This window comes from Dermochelys coriacea, chromosome 27 (genome assembly GCF_009764565.3).
Source record: "Dermochelys coriacea isolate rDerCor1 chromosome 27, rDerCor1.pri.v4, whole genome shotgun sequence".
NCBI classification, from domain to species: Eukaryota; Metazoa; Chordata; order Testudines; family Dermochelyidae; genus Dermochelys; species Dermochelys coriacea.
In genome coordinates, this window is record NC_050094.1 from 3364004 (window position 1) to 3387454 (window position 23451).

The 23451-nt window shown below is 47.9% G+C and overlaps 1 long non-coding RNA gene across 3 annotated transcripts; it reads right to left on the reverse strand.

Annotated features, from left to right (window-relative positions):
* Nucleotides 1-1234: 1234 nt before the first annotated feature.
* Nucleotides 1235-22956, reverse strand: LOC119849048. 3 transcript variants are annotated; one of them, XR_006277209.1, is made up of 4 exons: nt 21160-22956; nt 20211-20349; nt 12826-12908; nt 10854-12633 (listed from the first exon to the last, which is right to left on the reverse strand). It is a non-coding gene; the product is annotated as an uncharacterized LOC119849048 (long non-coding RNA). The 3 variants fall into 3 exon arrangements; XR_005290398.2 differs by lacking the exons at nt 10854-12633; nt 12826-12908 and adding an exon at nt 1235-1570; XR_005290397.2 differs by lacking the exon at nt 12826-12908.
* Nucleotides 22957-23451: the final 495 nt, after the last annotated feature.

Sequence of the window (23451 nt, forward strand, 5' to 3'; positions counted from 1 at the left end):
CAGAGCAAAAAACCCCACCTGGAAACTTTTATTAAAATGGCTATATCTGAGGGCTTTCATCTCCAGAACCCCTGGCTCAAATCACTGCAAATATGGGTCACTCTACTACCCTGCACTCTCATGAGGCACACCAAATTTCAGAGAACCCTAAGTCAGTGTTAAAAGACTTAGAAAGATTGACATTTAAAGAGGTGTCATAACCTATGATTTAGTTGGGGTCGGTCCTGCTTTGAGCAGGGGGTTGGACTAGATGACCTCCTGAGGTCTCTTCCAACCCTGATCTTCTCTGATTCTATGACACAGTGGTGCTTCCTTGCCACTGTCATCTAGCAGACCATAGATCAAACCTTTGACACTGAACAACTTTGAAAATCCTGTCCCAGTGAGAGTGCTGAGCACAACAGTATTTGTACATTCCCGGCCAGCCCCTGCATCTCAGGGAGCACTGCTGACCAGGACTCCTCTGAGATGGGAGTTAACAACGTGGATTCGACTGCAAATTCTCTGGACTTAGAGGGCCAAATAGTGAGGTCCACAGTGAATGTTTACTCAGTCCTTAGGCTTATCCTGGGCATTTGCCAGAGTAAACCATGAGCAAGGACGGGAGGATTTGGTCCAGGGTGTCACCATGCCTTCATGGGTCACAACTGAAAATACCAAATTTAGGTCAAACTCCTGAGAAATAGGGCAAACACACTCCAGAACTGGTGGTTATTGTCTCATAAGATATACAAAACCAGCAACAAAAGTCAACTTCTGTTTCACCACAATGGCTAACAAGAAGTCAGAAAAGCAATTTCCTGAGGCATTCCAGATGTGGATTCAACACCCAGACACTAGACTTAAAGATGAGTGGTTCTGTAAAATCAGTTTAATCAAACAAAGGGTTCTTCTAATCCCAAAGAACCAGCCACAAACCCAGGTCAATATACAACTCAGATCTTACCCCAAAATCACACTGTTGCCAATCCTTTAGTATCTAAAATCTAAAAGTTTATTTATAGAAAGAAAGAAAACTAAAATTGGTTAAAGAAATCAAATGCATACAATAATTGCAAAGTTCTTGGATCAGGCTTGTAGCAGTGATGGAATAAACTGCTGGCTGAAGTCAAGTCTCTGGTTGCTTCCAAATCACTGGAAGGTCCTCAGGGTCACAGAATGCACCCATTAGTATAAGTCCATAGTCCAGAAGCTTGAGCAGGAAAGAGGCAAAATGGAGATGTTTTCAGCACCTTTTATAGCTTCTGCCATGTGGAGGGAAGGAAATCCATTGTCTCAAACAAAGCCCTCAGCATGGCTAGTGGAAAATTACAGGTAAAAGATGGAGTTTGGAGTCACATGGGCAAGTCACATATCCCTGTGTGATTTTGCTTAGTCACAGGAAAAGCCATTACCTATACCCGACAGAACGTTCACAGGTCCGTCCATTCAGTGTAGAAGGGCGTCTTCCATTGTGAGTTAGGTGTCCTTTTTATGAGCCACTTAACTTGAATAGTTGCTTCACAATGTGCTGGCTAAAAACCTAATGTGGTTGCACCAGAAGAAACCGTTCTGGAAAATTTTAGACACCCTGAAGGAAGAGAATGCAAGTGAGTGATTTGAATGGTTGAGGTTACTGCTAGGACTGCAAGGGGAGAAACTCCCCAATGAGATATACATAGCAAATATATTATGTATATCAGTGGTCACATTATCCTTTGCACTTGCATGGCATCTTGAATCCTAGGATCTTGAAGTATTCTGCAAACATTACAGATTAAGTCTTGTAATCTTTTTTTTACAAATTCGGAAACTGAGGCACAAAGAGAGTGAAATGACTTGCCCAAAGTCACACAGAGAGTCAGTGAGGTAGGTGATCATCCTATCTCTAGACTACTCTCCAGTAATGGACTCTTGGTACAGTATCCCTGACTGCAACCTAAAATGTCAAATTAAACTAAATACAAGGTTGTGAGGTAATATCTTTAATTGGACCAACTTAAACTAAAGTCACCCTTCTTTTTCCTCTTCTTGCTCCGACGGTCTCCTCCATTCTAGACAGCTCCTGCTCTGCTCCCTTAGCCTGTCATTTTGCATGCTAGCCTGGGCACTCCAGGGGCTGGGGCATGTTTTTTGTGAGAACTTCCTGACACAGACAGGCACTTGCACCAGGAAATTGTCCCCTACGCTTTCCAAAAACTTCCTGGATTGTCTATGCACATTAGTGAAAGTTAAGACTGTGATGGGGAGCAGAAGTGAAAGTCATGAGTCCTGCAGCTGTACTGATTCACAACATAGGATCATAGAAGATTAGGATTGGAAGAGACCTCAGGAGGTCATCTAGTCCAACCCCCTGCTCAAAGCAGGACCAATCCCAACTAAATCATCCCAGCCAGGGCTTTGTCAAGATGGACCTTAAAAACCTCTAAGGATGGAGATTCCACCACCTCCCTAGGTAACCCATTCCAGTGCTTCACCACTCTCCTAGTGAAATAGTTTTTCCTAATATCCAATCTAGACCTCCCCCCCTGCAACTTGAGACCATTGTTCCTTGTTCTGTCATCTGCCACCACTGAGAACAGCTGAGCTCCATCCTCTTTGGAACCCCCCTTCAGGTAGTTGAAGGCTGCAAACAGAGGAGCAAAAAGTTAGTGCAGTGATTCTCAACCCGCGGACTGTGAACCGCTTGTGGCCCAGTCAGCAGATAGCTGCAGCCCATGTGACATCCTCAGGACTATACAGGTAGTGTATATATTGTGTGGATGTGGCCCATATAACACATAGAGAGCTGCATATGCAGCCCACAGTGGTAAACATGTTGAGAACCACCGGGTGAGTGTGATGCAAGGAGATGTCTTTTCATCTCGCCTGTGGTTTTGCCTTATATCTGAATCCTCCAATGAACAGGGATTATACCCTGTGTAGCCTGATCTATAGATTATGAATACAAATTCCCAGTTATCATTTTGAGGGTTCACAGGTTCTTGTCCTAAGATCAGGCCAGTATTATTAAAATTATTATATAGTTGGAAACCCCAATGTGCACAGGTGCAACATTCACACTATAGGAACTCTTTTAGATTTACAAATAAATAATTTATTAATACATTTAGCAAAGTCTCACACACTCTAACTCAGTAAGGTAGATAGAGGTAATACAGAAAGTACATCTGAACATCCATACTCCCACCATCCCTTGCAGAACAACCTGAAATGTTAGCCATTATCTTCCTCATCACTGTTATCATTATTCTGGCCCCTCCCAAGGGCTATATCGCTCTCCCCAAATGCCCTGGGATGCCACTTTTATAATATGTTATGCTGACATTACCATGTCTAATGCATATTCAAGAGTGGTTTCTCCCCTCTTCCTTATTTGTATTTCCTCCCCTTACCAATGTTAAGATGTCCTTTTTCTATAGGTTGGTGTATTTATGATTTCACCCCTTTATCATATATGTCAATTTGTTGCCATGGCACTCTTGCAGTCAGATATTCCATCTAAAACCTTCCAGAAGCTGGTGTCAGTCCATGTTCAGTGGATGGCTGATATCATTATGGACAAAATTCCCTGCCCTACACTCTACTTCCAGTTCCCCAAAACTTATGAGTTACCTAAGTTTATTTATGCTAAAGTTCGTAGGCCTTAAGCCTCATGCTAACTGCTGAAGCCAGTGTCTTACAGGATACAAGCCTGTAGGTTCCTTGCATTACTGCTGAATATAATAAAGCAGAATATAATGCAAAACAGTGAATATAATAGCGGTAAGCTGGCCCACTAGGCTACACTTGTTGGCATGATTTTCAAATCTGGTTCCTGTGTCAAGCAATAAAGCAGCTGTGTGTGATCTGGATTAGTTTGACAACACTTGTCCTAAAAACCATTGTTTAGTGAGCTGAATGGGACACCAGAAGAGCCGGGCCTATGACTTCCAAAAGTAAGTCATTTTGACTGGTTCAGTGTTTGGATTCCTAATTTTAGAAACTACAGGGGGGCATTTCAGAAAGTGCTGAGCACCTCCCTCTGACAATCAGCTTCTTCAAGGTATCTCCAATTGAGTCCCCCAAAACACTCCAGGTTGCACAGAGGGGCCAAGAGGCCAGTGAAGAAGCTTGGCAACATGTGACCTCCAGAAGAGGTAAGCGGAATGTCCGGGTTCCAGTAACACAGACACAGGTAACTAACCGCTTTCATGTTCTCTCCACAGGTACCAATGCGGAGAGTGGACCAGATGATAGGTCTGGGGGGAGAAAGCAGAAGGAGACTCCGCTGGTTGGGAGGCATGAGATGCGATGTCCTGAGGTTGGGGGTTCCACGACCACCACTCCCAAGAGGAGAAGGCGGGTGGTGGTGGTCGGGGACTCTCTCCTCCGGGGGACTGAGTCATCTATCTGCCGCCTTGACCGGGAAAACCGAGAAGTCTGCTGCTTGCCAGGGGCTAAGATTCGTGATGTGACGGAGAGACTGCCGAGACTCATCAAGCCCTTGGATCGCTACCCCTTCCTGCTTCTCCACGTGGGCACCAATGATACTGCCAAGAATGACCTTGAGCGGATCACTGCGGACTACGTGGCTCTGGGAAGAAGGATAAAGGAGTTGGAGGCGCAAGTGGTGTTCTCGTCCATCCTCCCCGTGGAAGGAAAAGGCCTGGGTAGGGACCGTCGAATCGTGGAGGTCAACGAATGGCTACGCAGGTGTGTCGGAGAGAAGCTTTGGATTCTTTGACCATGGGATGGTGTTCCATGAAGAGGAGTGCTGGGCAGAGACGGGCTCCATCTTACGAAAGAGGGAGAACCTCTTTGCCAGCAGGCTGGCTTAACCTAGTGAGGAGGGCTTTAAACTAGGTTCACCGGGGGAAGGAGACCAAAGCCTGAGGTAAGTGGGAAAGCGGGATACCGGGAGAAGCACAGGCAGGAATGTCTGTGAGGGGGAGGGCTCCTGCCTCATACTGGGAATGAGGGGCGATCATAGAATCATAGAATCATAGAATATCAGGGTTGGAAGGGACCCCAGAAGGTCATCTAGTCCAACCCCCTGCTCAAAGCAGGACCAAGTCCCAGTTAAATCATCCAGCCAGGGCTTTGTCAAGCCTGACCTTAAAAACCTCTAAGGAAGGAGATTCTACCACCTCCCTAGGTAACGCATTCCAGTGTTTCACCACCCTCTTAGTGAAAAGTTTTCCTAATATCCAATCTAAACCTCCCCCATTGCAACTTGAGACCATTACTCCTCGTTCTGTCATCTGCTACCATTGAGAACAGTCTAGAGCCATCCTCTTTGAAACCCCCTTTCAGGTAGTTGAAAGCAGCTATCAAATCCCCCCTCATTCTTCTCTTCTGCAGACTAAACAATCCCAGCTCCCTCAGCCTCTCCTCATAAGTCATGTGCTCTAGACCCCTAATCATTTTCGTTGCCCTTCGTTGTACTCTTTCCAATTTATCCACATCCTTCCTGTAGTGTGGGGCCCAAAACTGGACACAGTACTCCAGATGAGGCCTCACCAGTGTCGAATAGAGGGGAACGATCACGTCCCTCGATCTGCTCGCTATGCCCCTACTTATACATCCCAAAATGCCATTGGCCTTCTTGGCAACAAGGGCACACTGCTGACTCATATCCAGCTTCTCGTCCACTGTCACCCCTAGGTCCTTTTCCGCAGAACTGCTGCCGAGCCATTCGGTCCCTAGTCTGTAGCGGTGCATTGGATTCTTCCATCCTAAGTGCAGCACCCTGCACTTATCCTTATTGAACCTCATTAGATTTCTTTTGGCCCAATCCTCCAATTTGTCTAGGTCCTTCTGTATCCTATCCCTCCCCTCCAGCGTATCTACCACTCCTCCCAGTTTAGTATCATCCGCAAATTTGCTGAGAGTGCAATCCACACCATCCTCCAGATCATTTATGAAGATATTGAACAAAACGGGCCCCAGGACCGACCCCTGGGGCACTCCACTTGACACCGGCCTGCCAACTAGACATGGAGCCATTGATCACACTACCCGTTGAGCCCAACAATCTAGCCAGCTTTCTACCCACCTTATAGTGCATTCATCCAGCCCATACTTCCTAACTTGCTGACAGAATGCTGTGGGAGACCGTGTCAAAAGCTTTGCTAAAGTCAAGAAACAATACATCCACTGCTTTCCCTTCATCCACAGAACCAGTAATCTCATCATAAAAGGCGATTAGATTAGTCAAGCATGACCTTCCCTTGGTGAATCCATGCTGACTGTTCCTGATCACTTTCCTCTCCTCTAAGTGCTTCAGGATTGATTCTTTGAGGACCTGCTCCATGATTTTTCCAGGACTGAGGTGAGGCTGACCGGCCTGTAGTTCCCAGGATCCTCCTTCTTCCCTTTTTTAAAGATGGGCACTACATTAGCCTTTTTCCAGTCATCCGGGACTTCCCCCGTTTGCCACGAGTTTTCAAAGATAATGGCCAAGGGCTCTGCAATCAGCCGCCAATTCCCTCAGCACTCTCGGATGCAATTCGTCCGGCCCCATGGACTTGTGCACGTCCAGCTTTTTCTAAATAGTCCCTAACCACCTCTATCTCTACAGAGGGCTGGCCATCTCTTCCCCATTTTGTGTTGCCCAGCACAGCAGTCTGGGAGCTGACCTTGTTAGTGAAAACAGAAGCAAAAAAAGCATTGAGTACATTAGCTTTTTCCACATCCTCTGTCACTAGCTTGCCTCCCTCATTCAGTAAGGGGCCCACACTTTCCTTGGCTTTCTTCTTGTTGCCAACATACCTGAAGAAACCCTTCTTGTTACTCTTGACATCTCTTGCTAGCTGCAGCTCCAGGTGCGATTTGGCCCTCCTGATATCTTTCCTACATGCCCGAGCAATATTTTTATACTCTTCCCTGGTCATATGTCCAACCTTCCACTTCTTGTAAGCTTCTTTTTATGTTTAAGATCCGCTAGGATTTCACCATTAAGCCAAGCTGGTCGCCTGCCATATTTACTATTCTTTCGACTCATCGGGATGGTTTGTCCCTGTAACCTCAACAGGGATTCCTTGAAATACAGCCAGCTCTCCTGGACTCCCTTCCCTTTCATGTTAGTCCCCCAGGGGATCCTGGCCATCTGTTCCCTGAGGGAGTCAAAGTCTGCTTTCCTGAAGTCCAGGGTCCGTATCCTGCTGCTTACCTTTCTTCCCTGCGTCAGGATCCTGAACTCAACCAACTCATGGTCACTGCCTCCCAGATTCCCATCCACTTTTGCTTCCCCCACTAATTCTACCCGGTTTGTGAGCAGCAGGTCAAGAAAAGCGCTCCCCCTAGTTGGCTCCCCTAGCACTTGCACCAGGAAATTGTCCCCTACGCTTTCCAAAAACTTCCTGGATTGTCTATGCACCGCTGTATTGCTCTCCCAGCAGATATCAGGAAAATTAAAGTCACCCATGAGAATCAGGGCATGCGATCTAGTAGCTTCCGTGAGTTGCCGGAAGAAAGCCTCATCCACCTCATCCCCCTGGTCCGGTGGTCTATAGCAGACTCCCACCATGACATCACTCTTGTTGCACACACTTCTAAACTTAATCCAGAGACACTCAGGTTTTTCCACAGTTTCGTACCGGAGCTCTGAGCAGTCATACTGCTCCCTTACATACAGTGCTACTCCCCCACCTTTTCTGCCCTGCCTGTCCTTCCTGAACAGTTTATAACCATCCATGACTGTACTCCAGTCATGTGAGTTATCCCACCAAGTCTCTGTTATTCCAATCACGTCACATCACGATCAACAGGTTATCTCAAGTGCTTATATACAAATGCACAAAGCCTTGGAAACAAGCAGGGAGAACTGGAGGTCCTGGTGATGTCAAGGAATTATGACGTGATTGGAATAACAGAGACTTGGTGGGATAACATATGACCAGGGAAGAGTATAAAAATATTGCTCGGGCATGTAGGAAAGATATCAGGAGGGCCAAATCGCACCTGGAGCTGCAGCTAGCAAGAGATGTCAAGAGTAACAAGAAGGGTTTCTTCAGGTATGTTGGCAACAAGAAGAAAGCCAAGGAAAGTGTGGGCCCCTTACTGAATGAGGGAGGCAAGCTAGTGACAGAGGATGTGGAAAAAGCTAATGTACTCAATGCTTTTTTTGCCTCTGTTTTCACTAACAAGGTCAGCTCCCAGACTGCTGTGCTGGGCATCACAAAATGGGGAAGAGATGGCCAGCCCTCTGTAGAGATAGAGGTGGTTAGGGACTATTTAGAAAAGCTGGACGTGCACAAGTCCATGGGGCCGGACGAATTGCATCCGAGAGTGCTGAGGGAATTGGCGGCTGTGATTGCAGAGCCCTTGGCCATTATCTTTGAAAACTTGTGGCGAACGGGGGAAGTCCCGGATGACTGGAAAAAGGCTAATGTAGTGCCCATCTTTAAAAAAGGGAAGAAGGAGGATCCTGGGAACTACAGGCCGGTCAGCCTCACCTCAGTCCCTGGAAAAATCATGGAGCAGGTCCTCAAAGAATCAATCCTGAAGCACTTAGAGGAGAGGAAAGTGATCAGGAACAGTCAGCATGAATTCACCAAGGGAAGGTCATGCCTGACTAATCTAATCGCCTTTTATGATGAGATTACTGGTTCTGTGGATGAAGGGAAAGCAGTGGATGTATTGTTTCTTGACTTTAGCAAAGCTTTTGACACGGTCTCCCACAGCATTCTTGTCAGCAAGTTAAGGAAGTATGGGCTGGATGAATGCACTATAAGGTGGGTAGAAAGCTGGCTAGATTGTCGGGCTCAACGGGTAGTGATCAATGGCTCCATGTCTAGTTGGCAGCCGGTGTCAAGTGGAGTGCCCCAGGGGTCGGTCCTGGGGCCCGTTTTGTTCAATATCTTCATAAATGATCTGGAGGATGGTGTGGATTGCACTCTCAGCAAATTTGCGGATGATACTAAACTGGGAGGAGTGGTAGATACGCTGGAGGGGAGGGATAGGATAGAGAAGGACCTAGACAAATTGGAAGATTGGGCCAAAAGAAATCTAATGAGGTTCAATAAGGATAAGTGCAGGGTCCTGCACTTAGGACGGAAGAATCCAATGCACCGCTACAGACTAGGGACCGAATGGCTCGGCAGCAGTTCTGCGGAAAAGGACCTAGGGGTGACAGTGGACGAGAAGCTGGATATGAGTCAGCAGTGTGCCCTTGTTGCCAAGAAGGCCAATGGCATTTTGGGATGTATAAGTAGGGGCATAGCGAGCAGATCCAGGGACGTGATCGTTCCCCTCTATTCGACACTGGTGAGGCCTCATCTGGAGTACTGTGTCCAGTTTTGGGCCCCACACTACAAGAAGGATGTGGATAAATTGGAAAGAGTACAGCGAAGGGCAACAAAAATGATTAGGGGTCTAGAGCACATGACTTACGAGGAGAGGCTGAGGGAGCTGGGATTGTTTAGTCTGCAGAAGAGAAGAATGAGGGGGGATTTGATAGCTGGTTTCAACTACCTGAAAGGGGGTTTCAAAGAGGATGGCTCTAGACTGTTCTCAATGGTAGCAGACGACAGAACGAGGAGTAATGGTCTCAAGTTGCAATGAGGGAGGTTTAGATTGGATATTAGGAAAAACTTTTTCACTAAGAGGGTGGTGAAACACTGGAATGCGTTACCTAGGGAGGTGGTAGAATCTCCTTCCTTAGAGGTTTTTAAGGTCAGGCTTGACAAAGCCCTGGCTAGGATGATTTAACTGGGACTTGGTCCTGCTTTGAGCAGGGGGTTGGACTAGATGACCTTCTGGGGTCCCTTCCAACCCTGATATTCTATGATTCTATGATTCTATGACTCCCCCGTTCTGACCATGGAGGCCCTGGTTTCTAGTCCTCACTCTGTTATTGCTTTATTGTATGATTGTGGGCAGCTCAGCCTCTCTCTGATCAGTTTCCTCCTCTGTATCATGGGGATAATAGTATACACTTTTGCAGAGCAGCCTGAGGTCCTCAGATGAAAGGCACCAGGTTAGTGTAACATTGTTATTGGGACAAAAATTCCGCCTGAGGAACACATCAGCAAATCTGCTGGCAGAGCAGGGTTGGACTGCTCATGAGAGGAACTAGTCAGGTTAATGGAAATGTGGGGGTCACATTTTCAAGTAGTGAGCGCTACAACAAAGAACAGATTTTCAGGAATCTTGGTCCCAGCAATTCCCATTGTGACACTTTTATTCAGACTGTTCTCTGGGGAATCTGACCACTTGTTCTACTGCCTACACGGGTGCTGTGATGGTGATGTGATGCTGTGTACCCTCCCCACAACAGGTGCTGAGCTGTTTTCAAAATCTAGCTCCAATTGTGGGTGCTGAGCATTTTTGAAAATTCCGGCCTTTGGTGCAAACCAAGTCCAGACTAACCAGGTTGGATGCCAGCTTCACTGCAAAGAATCTCCAAAGCCCCTGAAATGCCTTTTGTCTGTTTGATCCACTCCTAGTTCTGCTGATTAACACCATCATGGGGAGGGTTTGATGTGGAATTCCATCTCACAGCGGTAGGTCAAAAGAGCTTATAACAAGGGCTGGATCCTGCCCAAATGAGAGCAAAGTGCTGCATTCACAGGCAGGGTTCAAGTCACTTGCCCTGCTATCTCCAGCTCTGGAGAGCAGCAGAACTGTCCAAGAGCTCCCCTCCTCTGACTGGGGTGATGACTGTTGAGTTACTTTAACCACTGCCTCTAAGGGCCAGGTGAGAAGTGATTAGTGGGACAGCCTGGACACTAGGTACCTTGATCCTGCATTACTGAGCATGGCTGCATGGCTGCCATATTACTCCGGGCTAGTGGCAGCAGGGAGGTTGAAGAGGGGAGCATGTAGCTAAACATCTTGTTGGCCTAAGGAGGATGGTGCATGAGCCCATGTCTCCTTAGACATACCAGTCCCCACCCATGCCCCGCCCCTTTGCTGTCTCTTGCACGATGGCAAACTGCCTACAAACTGGTGGGCATGGCAGCCCTAGCTGGCAGCCAATCTTACTGCCACCTCCCAGACACATTACTGAGGAAATGTGCTTCATTCAGAGAAGGGAGGAGGTGCCATGTACCTTTACAAAGGTCAGTGCTCAGGCGGGTTTGAGATCAGCATGCTGCCCAGCATTTGAAGGATCTTGATGGATAAGCCTCTGACTTTCTTCTCATGTTTTCTTTTTCTGACTCGCTCCCTCCCCCAATGCTCCCAAAGTGCTGTGAGGCGCTCTGTGAGGTCTGGCTTATGTAAAAGAGAGCCTGTCAAAGTTCGGACATGCAGGTCCCATAGCCTGGAGCTGGATTGAGTGATGAGTCTCTATCAAGCACTCATCTACATTTCTCGTTCCTTCAGCATGCCCTGAGGTTTGGCATTCCTTGTTTTCAAAGCTCCACAGTTATTAGTATTAAGGAGGCACGCTCATCTCCTAGAAACCCTGAGAACGGTGAGAGTGCAAGAGAGTGCCTGTGTGGGTGTGTGCATATACGTGTCTCGCTGTCAGCGTGTTGGGGACTGGGGTTAGAAAAACAGCCCTATTATTGGGGTCTGATCCTAACAGAGTAACAAGTTCTTCTCTTCAGAAAGATTCCTATGGGGCGAGGCCGGGCAGGGCATGAACAAGCCTCTTCTGCCCCTGCCATGCTCTGCTGACTGTGGATTGGGGACACATCCTGAAATAGTAGCAAGACAAAGGTGACTTTGCCAAGAGTTGGATTTCCTTATGGGTGCCATTGAGACTTTAGCTGCAGCTCTGATTAGGGGGCAATGCAGAGCTAACGGAGAGTTTGAGCAGCTCTTCTCAAGGCACATTACGGCTGTTGGTTGCTCAACAATCAGAAAATCCCAACCTTTGGCCTTGGAGTTAACAAGACCTGTTAACATGAAATCCTTTTCCTCCACTAGGAGCTAGCACAGGAATGACCTGGGGATGTATTAGACAGTGATAAGTGGTTCTTTCCATCCCCTTTTATCCTGTTTACAATACAAGGGCTTTCCTTGAACAAAACTCCTCTTTACCCTCCATGCACCTGGCTGTTGTGGCTAAATGAGCCAATTTGCTGACAGGCTCTCCCTGGAAGGACTCAATGTCTAGCCTCCAGAGACCTAAAAAAGAGCTCTGTGTAGCTCGAACGCTTGTCTCTTTGACCAACAGAAGCTGGGCCAATAAAGATATTAGCTCGCCTACCTTGTCTCTCAAAGTCTAACAAGCATACCAGCTTGCCTTCAGAAAAAACAGTTTCTCCACAAAAGAAAAGCAGAAAAACATTACAGTGCTGCCAACTTATCTGGCGATTTTCTTAAAGCCACAGCTCCTAGAAGCATGTGACTATGGGAGAATCTCAGGGTTGTTTTTAAGTTTTTTGGTTTTGGGGTGGGATTTTGTTTTGTTTTTTGGTTGGTATGGGGGTTTTTTGTTTCTTTGGTTTTTTTAAGTGAGTTTCTAGCCCTTGTGGTTTTCAGAGAAAAGTTTTAAAGTGTGACTTGAGTGTGACTGAAAGGCTCTGACACTGGAAGGCAAGTAAAGAGAACCCAACATATTATTAATTTTTGTTTTTGTTTTGTTTATCTCATGCATTTTGAGCCAGTATCTTGATTCTGGGAGGCTTGATTCCTGATTTTGGAACACTTGGGATTGGTTCTTTTTCCAAAGAACTGCACCTGGCCTGTTGTGTTACTGTTCAGAATTTGATGGATCAGCTAGGAACAGAAAAGACGGATCCATGAGGAGACTGGATTTGACTTCAGCAGGTTTAACTTTACTTATTAGTGTAGCAATTCAGGATAATGACCCTTTGTAAAACTGATCCACTTATTCCCTCCTTTGCAACTTCCAGGCCAAATTCTCTGTCTTAAAACAAATCTGAGCTTTCTAACTCCTGCTACATGTACCTGAAATTCCAAAGTGAATCCTGCTTGCTTCTTACATCAATGTTTGCTATAAAAATCTTGGATTTAGCACTTAACTGGCAGTTCTGTTGATGATACATGTCAGAGAATGGAACAGTTGGCACATTAGTAACTAAATGGATTCTGCACACTAGAACCAGCCCTTTATTTAGAGAAATGCCATTGCGTTGAGTGTAGAGCCTCGCTTCTCTCAGCAGAAACATGGACTGTAAATCAGGACAGGCATAGGCGCCGACACTGTGGGTTCTCTGGGGCTGGAGCACCCATGGAAAAAAAATAGTGGGGGCTCAGCACCCACCAGCGGGCCCCTCCTATTCCTTCCTCCCAGCACCACCCGCCCACCGCGGATCAGCTGTTCAGCGATATGCAGGAGGTGCTGGGGGGGGAGAAGGGGGAGTAGGAGCAGGAAGAGGCGGAACGAGGATGGGGCTGGGCGATGCGTCGGGGGGGACGACTCCCCAGAGGCTGACTGGAAGGGACGGGGGGGCCAGTAGCAGAAGGGGTGAGACCAGCCCCTTCCAGCCGCTGGAACACTGCTCTGCAGTGTGGCGGCTGCCTGAGACAGCCTAGCTGTGGAGGAGGTGGATTCCTCTCCCTGCCCAAGCTTGGCTACCAGGGACCATGGATGAGCGAGCCAGAGCTCCGCACTCCTCCCTGACACGTTTCTGGCTCACTCAACCACGATCCCTGGCAACCTACTCTGGGCGGGGAGCGGGAGTCACCTCCTCCCCATCTAGGCTCTCTCAGGCAACTGCTGGGCTGCAGAGCAGTGACCGGGGAGGGGCCAGCATTAGAAGCGACTTCCCCCCACCTGGGAGAGCGGTGGACCATTCTGGGGTGGGGGGCCAGGCACAGCGGGAGGACAGAGTGCCTCCCCCTGCAAGTAACGTGGGGCGGAGAGAGCACAGTGGCCCCGGGCTGGGTGCGGGTACATGTCATGTGACCTCCCCTTTAGATTGTGGCCCCCCCCAGTACGAAGAGGCACCAGATCCCTATGGCGAGGCATGCTCAGAGGAGGAGGCAGAACGGGACAGGAAGAGGTAACTAACAGGGAGCAGGGGTGGGAAGAGGAGGGGCAGGGGTGGGGCCTTAGGGGAAGGGATGGAGTGGTGGCGGGGCCTGGGATAGAGTGAGGGGTGGAGCACCCCCAGGGAATCAGAAAGTTGGCATCTGTGAGGACAGGTGATATCTCATTTATTTACTCTCGTTGTGTTTTGGCATCATTAACTTCAGCTGAGGCTTGGTGCTGTTTCTGAAAGTTTTGGGAACATCTGTGGAGGATACAGACCAGACTGGGATGGATCCTCAGCTGGCATATGATGAGCTTAGCTCCCTTGTGGTCAGTCTAGCTGTGACAACATACACTGGCTGAGGAACCGGCCTGCTAGTATTACAAAAGATCATTTAAGAAAATACGCTGCAATTTAACTTCAGTTGGTTTTTTAATGTAAAAAAGCCCATAAACTAATCAAACCACTAACTCTTTAAACCTTAACTTCATTGTGTGACACAGAGGCTCCTTGGCAAAGGGTCCCCTGTTCTATGCAAATGACTCTCACCTCAGACTGACAAGCTCACCATTCCAAACACGTCTTACAGGATATTTATCCATAAAGAATAATAATGTAAGTCATCTACAGAAAGCTCGTAACTTTTCACAATTCAAACCATTGCAAGATGTATGTATGGGTAATATTTAAGAAACAATGTAATTATATTAGAAATATGCTGTTAGTCACCAGGGGATAATATGTCTCAGTGAGGGCCGCCTGTTCAGGCAGGAGGGAGTTGTCACCCTGCCCAGTTTTGCCTTGCTCAGTATCAAGACTTTCAGTGGAAAATCATCAGTTTTGTTTACCAATGTAAACAGTCGAACCCATTTGAAGGTAAAGAAGGAACTTTACAACAGACAGGTTCTCCCTGTCTATGAATAGAAACAAAAGGCTGGTTTCACTATAACGCAGAGGAGGGAGAAGCGCTGTGCATCCATTTCATTAGTATTTGGTATAAAAAGTCATTTGCTAAGCGAACTTAAGAGCTGCTAAAGAGAGTTTCAGAGGGATTAGCTGCCGACTGTGCATGGAGATAGCAGGCCATGGTGAGCAGTGCAGTTTGGTTGACTGTTTGTACTCTGTGTTTGGGCTCAGTAAGCAGGGTGCCTTGCTAAAGGCCAGGAGGCTCTAACTCTTGGAGTTCAGATCAGCCCAGCCATTTGAGTTTCTGAGTGGTTAATCGCTCCCTGGTGGTGAGGGGCAGAACTGAGCTGAGTGACACAGGGAAGAACTAGTATAAAAAGTCACTTGCTAGGCAAATTCCAAAGCTGCGAACAGAGGCAGCCAACAGCAGAGTTTTGGAGGGAGTTGAGAGAGGGAATGCGAGAGGCTTTTCTTCTAGATTCAGCACTATGTGTGATATTAGGATGACCAGTGATGGAACAGTGGTGGTGAGCTGCAGTGGATGAACCATGTTCTTTTTCCTCCCTGAAGACATTTCATATGCATGAAGGATTTCATATGCTTGAAGTGCAAATTGGTGGCTGTGCCAAAGGAGAAGATTCTTGGATTCGAGGGGCAAGTAAGGACACTGCTGAGAAACAAAGAAGCTTTAGGAGTTCTTAGACAGACAGGTTCAGGAAACATCAGTACTCCAGGTTTGAGTAAGAATGGAACTGGCCACCAAGGAATCAGAAAGAGTGGAAATCAGAGAGGAGGCCTGGTAGTTTGTAACCACCAGAGGCAAGAGGTCACGACAGCATTCTGCATGACTGGAGACAGATGAGGATGGGCAGGCTATGGGCAGCAGAGTGAAGAGGATTGGGAGGAAATCCACGCAGCTAGAAGTTTCCAATAGATACCAGGTCCTCAATGTGGAAACTTTAGAAAATACCTGTCAATATCCTGCCGGTCCAAGGGAGAGATGTGTGGGAAAAACACATGGATGGCAGTTCATCCCAACCTGTAAGAAAATCAAGCTTCTCTCCAAAGAGTTCTCCAACCATCCTAGGAAAACAGACAATCCTTGTCTGAGACTCAATACTCAGAAGAATTGAAAGAATATTCTACAAGGGCCAGACAAACAACAGTATGATGTACTGGAGCTAAAACATGAGACATCACTCTATGACTGCATAAGCTTCTGAAGTCGACGGGCAAGGATCCATTGATGATGGTTCTTATCAGCCCTAAGGACACTGCAATGTGGGATTCCCCACTGAAATTAGATGACTTCATGGAACTCGGAAACATACTGAAGAAAAAGAACGTCCACACAATCTTCTCTGAGATCCTTCCTGGACCATGAGCAAAGGAAAACAGAAGGCAAACGATTCTGGAATTGAACAGCTGGCTACATAAGTATTGTAGAGAGGGGGGTTTTGATTTTGTGGTTTTGTCTACCTTCTCTGGGGAGATGCTGCTGTATAGTTTGAATGAGGTCCACCACAGGAGAAGGGTGGCTAAAATGGACAGGAGAGGATTAAACTAATTGCAAAATGGGAGGGTAAAAAGAGGGAAGATATGAGCACTCAGCACAAGATCAAGATGTTGAGAACAAAATTAAACAAGGACCCAAAGGAGTTGATGAGAAGAAATTATTTAATTGACTGTACACCAATGCTAGGAGACTGGGTAACATACAAGAGGATTTGGAATTGCTCATGTATGAGTATAAATTTGATCTAGTTGATATTACTTGGTGGGATGATTTGCACATCTGAAATGCTAAAAATTGATTATTATATTTAGGAATGACAGAATGGGCAAAAGGGGCGGGTAAGTAGCACTCTATGTCAAAAATGGCATTACCTGTTTCCAACTCACTGATAACTTGGAAGAATATGATCTTAAATGCTTACAGATCTAGGTTCTAACAGAAAAAAAGCACAATACGGGGTATCAGTTGGTGTCTGCTACAGACAACCACATCACATAGGAATCAGGTTGACCGGCTACTTATGTACCTACCTACGTGTACGAAGAAATGCTGCATGAGCATGGGGGATTTCAATGTAAGTAACATATACTGGAGGTGTCATGCTGCCAATATTAAAACATCCTTAGAACTATCAGATGTTATAGATGACAATTCCCTAACTCAAAATGCACTGAAGTCAATATGTGGGAATTCTTTATTAGAATAACAGCTAAAGAGAAAGGTTTCAGAGTAGCAGCCGTGTTAGTCTGTATTCGCAAAAAGAAAAGGAGTACTTGTGGCACCTTAGAGATTAACAAATTTATTAGAGCATAAGCTTTCGTGAGCTACAGCTCACTTCATCGGATGCATCACGAAAGTTTATGCTCTAATAAATTTGTTAGTCTCTAAGGTGCCACAAGTACTCCTTTTCTTTTAGCTAAAGAGAAATGATCACAGAACTAAAAATTAATGGTAGCTTAGGTACAAGTGATCATGACTTGATCAGATTTATAATGTAAAGCAAAACAAAGTCCAGACCTGTAATATATATACTTGGTGCTTTAATAGGGCCAATTTCATAAAGCTGAAACCAATTATGAGCCAAATCAGCCAGGAGGAAGAATTTAACCAGAAAAAAAGTATGAATGATAAGTGGGAATAATTTAAGAACACCTTACTAGATGCCTCAAAAGCCACAACACCATAGCTGAGGAAGAAGGCCATGCTGGTTAAAAAAACTGACCTGGTTTAGAGGTGAAATGAAGGCAGCTATAAAAAATAAAAAGATATATACAATAAATGGAAGAAAGGGGAGGTTCATAGCAATGAATATAAATCAAAAGTTAGGAAATGTGGAAATTTGATAAGGGGAGCCAAGGGACAAGTGAGCTGTAACTCTCAAAAGCTTATGCTCAAATAAATTTGTTAGTCTGTAAGGTGCCACAAGTCCTCCTTTTCTTTTTTTTTTTTTTTTTTTTTTTAAAAGAGAAATCTATGACCAGCAGAGTTAAAGACAATCAAGAATTTTTTAAATATATAAGGAACACAAAAAATCCGGACATGGTATTTGTACATTGCTAAATGGAAATGATAGAATTATCAATAATAATGCAGAAAAGACAGAAGCGTTTAACAATATTGTTCTATACTTGGGGGGGAAATGATGATACAGTCTCATCATATGGTAATGTTAATGGTTTCCGTTCCACTAGTATCTCTGGAGGATGTTTGTGACTGCACTGGGATTTGTGACTTAAATTTTAATTCCCCACCTGCAGAGACTTAAGGAGGCCCACAAACGGAAGAGCCTCCCTTGCAAACAGTAAGGAAGTGGGGCCTATGTTGGAACCACCCAGTCTAGATAACTGGGTGTGATCAAGTTCTCCCACCGAGGACTCTGCTACAATGTTAAACAGAACCTAGGAAAGTTAGACATTTTTAAATCAGCAGATCCAGATAACTTGCATCCAAGAATTTTAAAAGAGCAGGCTCAGGAGCTTGCTGGACCATGAATCATAGAAATGTAGGACTGGAAGGGACCTTGATAGGACAACTGTTCCAGTCCCCCACACAAAGGCTGGACTAAGTATTATCTAGACCATCACTGACAGGTGTTTGTCTAATCTGGGTGCTTAACTACCTCTTGTGACAGGGTGCACTTGCCTCGCACTGGTACCATGAGGGTTAACTCTACTCTCTGGGCCGAGGAGACCATGCCCCTGCAGCCCTACTGGGCATACTCTGGCTGGAGACTAGATATAAAAGGTAGCAGCTCGGCTCATTCAGGGCTGACCACCGAAGAGGGAGGACGCATGCACGCACGCACGCACGCAGCGAGCTCCAGCCGAGGAACCACGGAAGCCCCAGATGGCGGAAACCAGGGACACTGACACTCTGAATGATGCCCAAGGAGTTTCAGAGCTGCAGGAGAACAGAGACCTTGGGGACGCCGCATCAGGAACATGGTAGGAAGTAGCTCATGGGGACCAGTTATTGTGCCACGTGGGGTCAGTGCACTTCGGGCGGATTCCCTGACAGGGCCCTGAACTGGGACCCCATTGAGAAGGGAGGGCAGGGCCAACCCCCTGCCCCGCCCCAGGCGGTGGCACAATCCTCCAACCGGCTGCCAGGCCAAACAGCCCTACTGAAGAGGGCCATTATACTGACTCTGGCCGCTGGACCACGCAGCCTGAGAAAGGGCTGTTAGACTGACTCTGGGCAATAGGCCACACAGCCCTGCTGAACAGGGCAGCCCTATTGGCTCTTACTGCTAGGCGAAACAGCCCTGAGAGAGGGCAGCCATATCAACTTTTACCCATAGGTAAGTCCCAAGACAAGTGACGGTTGTATAGACTCAACCAGGGAGCTCATCCAAGGCAGAGGAAGGCATCCCCTCACCAGCTCCATTCCAGACTACAGGCACTATAAAGGAGCTTCTGCAGGGGCTGAAGGTGGAATGTAAGGACCTGGCTGTGAATGCAAACTAGGCCCTGCCCTCACTCTTTAAGAGGGAGGCTCAGGACACTTGCAGAGACCCAGTGTTTCCCCAGCCAAAAAAACTCCAGGACCCTCCTCTGGAGATTGGCCAGGGTACCTGGGGGCAGGCTAAGGTTGTTGAACCAATGCCAAAGCATAGACAGGACCAACTAGTTGATGACCAATGCCCTCCTCCAAAGGGAAAGGCCACACCCATGCCCACAACTGGTCAATTACCATGGCCTCCAAGTTGGCCTAATTATACAGTGGGGAGGGATTGATGGCAAACGGGTAAATGCCCAGATAAAGCAGCAAACCCATACGCAATGGACAGTGTGGAGAGCAGGTGGGAGGGAACCCACGTGTCACCCATCCCCAACCATCAGAGTTCTCAACCCAGCTGGGCAGAAGAGGCTGCTGAGTGGATTGTTTGGAAAGACTATGAGCAGAAGGTCTTCCGGGTCCTGGGCCATGAGGAGCACGTCATCAGCATACGCCAACAGTCCTATCCTCAAGGCCAAGTCACCAACTGATTGCAAAGATGACAAAGGAAGGACTTGATGGCAATGGCATATAACTGGTCAGACAGAAGGCAGCCCTGATACACTCCCTGGCCAAAGCTGACAGGTCGAACCAGGTCCAGTTGAGCTTGACCATACACTCTGCAAAGGCTTCCAGTACCTGGAAGAACTTCACAAAATGGGGACTGAAGCCAAATGCCCACAGTGTAAGGCTTCTTTTTAGCTTTCACCATTTTGTTTTGTATAAGTGGTTGTTTGCCCTCCGTGTTTGACCCCCTTCTTGTTCATCAATAACCGCCCTTTTTCTGTAAGAGTGGGAAAATTGTGTCATGTGACTTGTGAATAGCCTGCCTAGTAACAGGAGAGCATAAAAGCCCAGCACACCCTGTGAAGTGTGCTGTCCCTCCCAGAGGCAGCCCAGTATCTGCAGAATAACATCAAGAAAGAAGATCAACTCACCTGTTCCCAAGTGTGGTCCTGATCCTGTTCCTAATCTTCATCGTCCAGTCTGTTGTGTTCCTGGTTGTTGTCCTCTTCCGTTCCGGTTCCAGCTGTGGTCCTGATCCTGTTGTGGCATCCTGATCCCTTCCTGGTATCCCTGTGAAATGGTTATATAAAGTTTTACCCGTTTATCTTGTTAACCCACTTACAGTTTTGGTGTCCTGGCTTTATGCCAATTTGTGTATTAACCACCAAGTTATTTGTAATAAATCTTATTGTTGTTTGTACCCCAGTAATTGCCTAGTACTCTTCCTCTGACAGGAAGGTCTTGGGGTGAGGAAAGGGATTGCTACCAGTGATCAGATACAGACCAAGGGGTACCCGTAGTAAGGAGGAAGGGGGAACTATTTCCTGGCTTCTCTTCCAACCCATTGGGGGTTTAACAGCAGGATTCCCATGAGAGAACAGTGATCCACCTTGTCAAATGCTTTTTCCTAATCAAAGGACAGCAGGGCAAGAGACAGACCAACTCTACATGCTATCCAGATAAGGTTCCAGATCAGATAAAGGTTGTCAGAAATAGTCCAGCCCAGAAGAGCGTATGCCTGGTCGGGGTGGATCATATCTGCCCGAAGAGACTTCAGCTGCAGCAAGATGGCTTTAGCTACAACCTTATAAACTGTGCTGGAGAGTGATACAGGGTGCCAATTCCTCAATTTGCAGAGGTCCCCCCTTTTTGGTAGCTGGTTGAACACAGCCTGCCTACATGACAGTAGAGACCAACTTCTGGGGACAAAGCCCAAACGGTAGCAAGGTCCAGGCCAGGGACCTCCCAGAACGTGCAGTAGAACTCCACAGTCAGCCTGTCGATGCCCAAGCGTTTGTTAGTGGGCATCAGATGGAGGGCTTCTGAGAACTCAGCCAGAGTGAGAGGACACTCCAGCCAGTCCTAATCATCCATGCTCACCATTGGGAGTTTATCTGGCAGGACCCCACAAGCACTGCCTTCAGATCCAGGGAGAAACGGTCAGCATAGAAAGCCCTAGCCCTTTCTTGCATCTTCTCCAGATCTGTAAGAGAGGAACTGTCCTCTGACAGAAAACAGGTATTTTTTAGCACCCATCTTCTTCTCCAGGGCACAGAAGTGGGAGCTGTGATCCGCCTCCTGAAGGAGTTGGATACACAACCAGACAAAAGTACCATGGGCCAAATGGCCATCAGTGGCCTGGAGCTTGTCCATGCTGAGGGAAAGGCATACTACTTCCCTTGCCAAGTCAGCTAAAATTCCTACAAGGACTCCACAGAGCCCACATCATCCAACAGGCTGTTATTAAAATGCCAATAAGCCAGCCCCAACCACTTAGGTATAAGAGCAACCTTCACAAAAACTAAATGATAGTCTGAGTAGGGGGTCAGCCGAATGTCAGAGGAACAGGCCCATGTTAAAAGCATGAAATGTAAATTCTGTCCAACTGTTATTGGCGCAATTCCACCCAGACAAAGCTGAAGGAGGTGGCATTGTCTGGGTGCCAGTTGTGCCAAACACCCACCAAGGCACAATCGTCAAGAATCCCTCTGAGGATGTTGGTGGTGGCCACTAGTTAGTTGACCCTCAGCCTGGGCTTGGCTGTAGTCTCTTCCAGTCCCTTGCCCCTTGGTCCCCTATATAAGTCCCAACTCCTAGGCAAGCTCACTCTTCCTCGCAGGCGTTGACTTCACTCCTGGGGTCCTGTCTGGGTCTAATTACCTCCAGTCCCCGGCACTGCTCCCCTGGTCCAGCTACTGGTCATTGATGGAGAGCATACGTCTAGAACCCCGCTCAGGGCTGCAGTGTCTGCAACACCACTATGCTAGGCTCACCAGAACTAACAGACCCTTCATTCTTGCCCCAAGTGCTGAGTTAAAGGGGCTCAGGGCTGGGAGCTGGTGCCACCTCAACAGGCCCAGAGCCCATGAATCCAGCATCACCAATCCCCTTGGAAAGCCCTGGACCCTAGATCTTGAACGGGCTTGGGACCGAGCTGCTCCGCCTTAGAGGAGGACATCTCAGAATGCCTGGCACCTCACTGCTTGGTGCCAGCCAATGCCGCTAAAACAACGGGCTCAACGGCTGAAAGGCCTGCGCCGTCATTTACTGGGCAGAGACCAGGTTTGAGTGGCGCATCCAGGGGAGGGCAGGATCAAGGGCAGGAGGAGGAAGAGAGGTGTCACCATAATAGCTTCAACGCCCAGACTAAGGAGATGGTCACCCCCACATAGGTCAGCTAGACCCAGAGCCCTGATTGCTCCCAAACAGTCTGAGAGATCCCCACTCACAGAGCCTGCCCCACTGGCGAAGCAGAAATCTCAGTCTTGGCACCAACTGCGGGGACAGATGTTAAGGACACAGGCAGACTCCTCCACAATGGGCTCCTCTAGGGGAGGGACAGCACCAATAACCCCCCCATACAAACCCCCCCCAAAAACCCTGCTCCTCAGCCAGCTCCTCCCACTGAATTTTCCCCGGGGGGGGGAGGAAATGGGGCAGAGGAGCAGCACTGCCCCTGCCCCCCAAGAGGAAACCTGATCCAGAACTGAAGGGAAGCAGCTACGCTCCAGCCTTGTGCTTAGCTTTAGCTCTATGCCTGCCCCCAAGGCTATCTCCCAAGCAGGACCATCAGAGTCGGCAGGTGAGAGGGAATCTGCAGCAGGGGCCACATCTCCCCCCACAAGAGGCCACTCTCCCTCTTCCGCTGCCAAGGACCCCACAAGCTGATGATCAGCAGGATCATCTGACTATAACCGTTAAAAAAAAGAGCTAGGTAAGTTCATGGGGGGCAGGTCCCACAATGGCTATTGCCAGGAAGGGCAGGGAGGGCCTCCCTAGCCCCTGCTTGCCAGAAGCTGGGCACGTGTGACGGGGGATGGATCGCTCCATGCGTCCCTGTCCTGTTCATTCCCCCTGGGGCACCTGGGACTGGCCCCCGTGGGCAGACAGGACACTGGGCTGGATGGAGCCTTGCTCTGCCCGGTGTGATGGTCTCACGTTCGTCCACGTGCCTAGGTGCAATGGGGGCGGGGAGGCCAGCCCAGAGGTGCCCTTCTGCAACTTGGGGCGGGGCAGCCTCTCCCCACGGGGCCGGGCCGGAGCTATGCAGACGGCTGCACCGCCACGGCCGTGCGGGGAGAGGCGGCGGCCAGGAGGCAGCGGAGGCCGGGGGCTCAGGCTGGGGAAGGGGCCCAGCTCGGCCACCTTCCCGCGGCTCTTTTAACACGGGGC